The sequence below is a fragment of the Nicotiana tabacum genome, chromosome 4 (assembly GCF_000715075.1).
Source record: "Nicotiana tabacum cultivar K326 chromosome 4, ASM71507v2, whole genome shotgun sequence".
Lineage (NCBI taxonomy): Eukaryota > Viridiplantae > Streptophyta > Magnoliopsida > Solanales > Solanaceae > Nicotiana > Nicotiana tabacum.
Window position 1 is genome coordinate 18,313,355 of NC_134083.1, and position 4,204 is coordinate 18,317,558.

The window sequence follows — 4,204 nt, forward strand, 5'->3', positions numbered from 1 at the left end:
TGAATGTTCTTTTGAACATGGTTCTATCTTCGGACAAACTAAATCGGGTTGCCTTCGTACGCAGGGCCCTCGATTCCTTTGGATCCGAATGCAGTTTTTCGTCCTTCAGATATTCTATATATTTATTTCTCCAGTCCTAAGTTAGGCTCGTTGAGTTAATCTAGGTATGGATTTCTTCCACTACTGATCTCATGAGTTGTACGACTGCCCCCGAGTTGAACTCGTCGTCCTCGACCGATGATCCTAAGTTAGCCTGGGCATCGGCCTCACTGTTTTGATCCCGAGGTACGTGTTGCAAAGTCCAATCCTTGAACTGATGTAATGTTACCTGCAACTTATCCAGATACCTTTGCATTCGTTCTTCTCTGACCTCGAACGTCCCATTAACTTGGTTCACCACGAGGAGGGAGTCACACTTAGCTTCGATTACCTCCTCCCCAAGCTTTTGGCTAGTTCAAGACCTACAATCATGGCCTAATATTCGGCCTCGTTGTTAGTCAATTTCACAGTCCTAATAGATTGTCTAACTACATTGCCCGTTGGTGGCTTCAATATGATGCCAAGTCCAGTCTGGACCCTTTTGCGTTTGAGGTGCCGTCCGTAAAGAGGGTCCAGATCCCCGAGGATGTCCCCGAGTGTAACGACCCGACCGATCATTTTGAGTATTACAGTTGTTATGTGACTTGTCGGGGAGGTTTCAGAATGAATTTGGAATACTTAGTTCCAAGATTTAAAGCTTAAATTGAAATAGTTTGCCGGATGTCGACTTATGTGTAAACGATTCCGGAATAGAGTTTTGATAATTTCAATAACTCCGTATGGTGATTTTGGACTTAGAAGTGTGTCCGGAAATTTATTTGGAAGCCCGTAGTTAAATTAGGCTTGAATTGGAAAATAGGAAGTTTAAGTTTGGAAGTTTTACCGGGGAGTTGACTTTTTGATATCGGGGTCAGAATCCAATTCTGAAAATTTTCATAGGCCCGTTATGTCATTTATGACTTGTGTGCAAAATTTGAGGTCAATCAGACTTGCTTTGATAGGTTTCAACATCGAATGTAGAAAGTTAGAATTTCTTAGTTTCATTAAGCTTGAATTGGGGTGTGATTCATGGTTTTAGCATTGTTTGATGTGATTTGAGGCTTCTACTAAGTTCGTATGATGTTTTGGGACTTATTAGTATAATTGCTTGAGGTCCCAGGGGCCTCGGGTGAGTTTCGGATGGTTAACAGATCAAATTTGGAGTTAGAACAAGTTGAAACTTGCTGCATACTGATCTCGCCCAAGTCACACCTCAAATTGGGGTTGTGAAGCGGTCAATTACAATAATAATACCCAACTAGGAGTCGGAATCGAATCCACAGGGAACGTAGATGGGATTAGTGGTATGTATTTGGTCTAAGCACGTCAATTGTCTAAGTTGCACTTCCACAAACTTTGTTTTGATTTTACTTCTAAGATTATACTATGGATTGCATATGAAAAATATGAAACTAGAGAAGAATATTTTTGTTGTTGTTTTTCAAATATGTAAAAGGTCTAGGGCTGTGACTTCCACCTAGGTATTTGCCTAACGGGTTGTGGGCTTTAGAGAGAGTGTTGTTTGTCGGGTTTTTTTTATAGCAATCAACACTGAAATACCCACTAAATACCTCTCGGTAAGAGAGTGGTTTTGCCCAATTTGGCTTTCTCAAGTCCAAATGGGTATTGAACTAATCGATTGACAAATTGCTCAAGTCGGGTTTTACTATCTCTAGGTTCAACCCTTTAATTGAGACTATCAATCTCTTGATTTCATCCCAAACTATTGTTAGCCAAGTTTTCCTAGACTAAGTCTCTCTTTCTCAAGTAGAGACTAAGTCAAATAGGCTTGAACCAATATTTGTAACCATTAATTCTACAATTATAGCAAGAACTAGGCTAAATAATACACACCCAACCATAAACAAGTCCTAAATCAAACACCCATTAGGTTCCCACACTAGGGTTGGATCACAACCCTAGCTAGAAATTTAGCTACTCATGGTGGATATTGAAGAAAATAAAGAAGAAAAGATGATAAAACTCATATTGAATGACTAATAGATGAAAATCCAATGTAAAATCAACTATATAAACTAAAGTTGCCTAAAAGAGTAAAGAAAAATGGCTACAGACTTTCTGGTATTCAAAACTTAACCTAATTTTGTCAAAAAAAGTCTATTTATACACATCTGAAATTTTTGGATAAAATTACCCTTTCGGAGGTTCTGCGGCCGTACAATTCTGTGTGCGGTCCACACTTTGCTTCAACTCTTGAAAGGAGTTGGATCTGCGGCCGCACAATTTTGCACTGTGACCGCGTCTCTTGAGTTCTGCGGACTGCACAATTTTGGGTACGGCCGCACATTTGATTTCTCCGGTGAAGCAAACATACATCAATTGGGACCAACAATTACCCACAATACTTATGAATTATCAACAAGGCAATGATTTGAAGTTTTAAGCACAAATAGTTCTAATGTGACACTTGAGCATCAAGAGTTGACTTACTCGTCAAGGAAGTTCGCTCTTTCATGTAGGTCACTGTGGATCCCAAACTCCTCCTCCTCTACTCTCTGTTAGCTTATCTCACTTAAGAATGAAGCACTCAATTCAAGGATTTGTGAAAAGTTCGTTCATCTTTCTCAAAAGAATGTCACAAGTACGGCTCTAAGTACCATATGCTTGCCTCTCATGTAAATCACCACTAATGTAAGTTCACTCGGCTTGAAATCACGTAGGGCTTTTTCGGCATGTAATGAAGGCTTTTGGACTAAGGTGGGAAATGTTAGAGTAGAACGGGTTCATCTTTCCTTAAGCACTATATTTTCTCTTTTTGGCTCATGCTTTGCCGACTCTTTGAGTCATTTTCTTTTTCCTTAGGGGAACTAGAGAGACTTGACATCACTCTTTCTTGGTCATGATATTCATTTTTTCCTTCTTTGTTTCCTCCATGCTTTGCACTTTTGCTTTTCTTTGAATCCCTTCAACTCTTCAATTTATTCACTTTATTTTTGTATTTTTCTTTGGTTCTTTCTTTCTTTCTTTTTCTTTGACTTGCCTTTTCTTCATTTCTTTTCTCTTTTTATACCTTGATACCACTTTCAAACTCTTCGTCTCTTCCCCAAACTTATGGTTTCGCCAATTGCTTCTCATGAGTGTTAAGGAAAGCTCGGGTGCCAAAAGAGGGTCGCTACAAAACGGGTAAAGGCTTGTAACATGGTTATCAAATGAGAAAGACTTTAGGCTCAAAAGGGTTGACTAGGGATAACATCATTGGTGGGCCATGGAAAATTTCAAAACGGGTCAAGGAGAGCCTACAATGAAATCTCAAGCCAAGCAAAACTTAAAATTTCGCCTAAAAACACATTCGAGGCAAGTTCTAGACCATTCGCACGGGTACTTGGACTTGCAACAAAACATCTCACCTCTCACACGGCTGGATTGTTAAAGAGGATAGATTCGAGGGCCCACAACAACTGTATTCAAGATTGAAAATCACTAATGGTTCAACTAAACCACTCGATGATTGCCTAAGTCAATGCAAGAGTTACAAGGTCACTAACTAGAGCTATTTCTTTCCAAGAACTTATTTTTAATCATAAGCGTATAGTTAAGTGTGTTGACTCTTTTATTCATTATTACTACTGTTTGTTTTTTTTACCTAAACATAAAAAACTGACCCAATCCCTTAAGAAAGTTGTCACGCCATCCATCGTTGGGAAGAGCCACTCTCTTACCGAGAGGTATTTAAGAAAACCAAAGGCTTATTGATCACTAAAACATAAAAAGAAGCTACTAAATCAAAAAGAAGCTATTAAAGTAAATAAAAAGCTAGACTACTAAGAAAACAGAATAAAGAAGTTATGAAATAAACTACTGAAAGCAAAAATGAATATACAAACCGAGAAAGGGCAAGAGAATATATATACATCAATAGAGAGAGAAGAATAAATACATAATGAAAATAAAAATAAAAAGAGAGTATTATAGTTATTACAGTCCAATGTCAAATGTCATATCAAATCAAAATAGACCACCCCCTGAATAAGAATAAGCATTGTCCTCAATGCGTAACAAAAATTAAAATAAGGAGGGGAAAGAGTAGAGAGGACTCCCTATGTGGTCTCAGTGTCCATAACAGCATCACCACCCTCAGGCTCATCCAACTGGATCTCATCAGCCT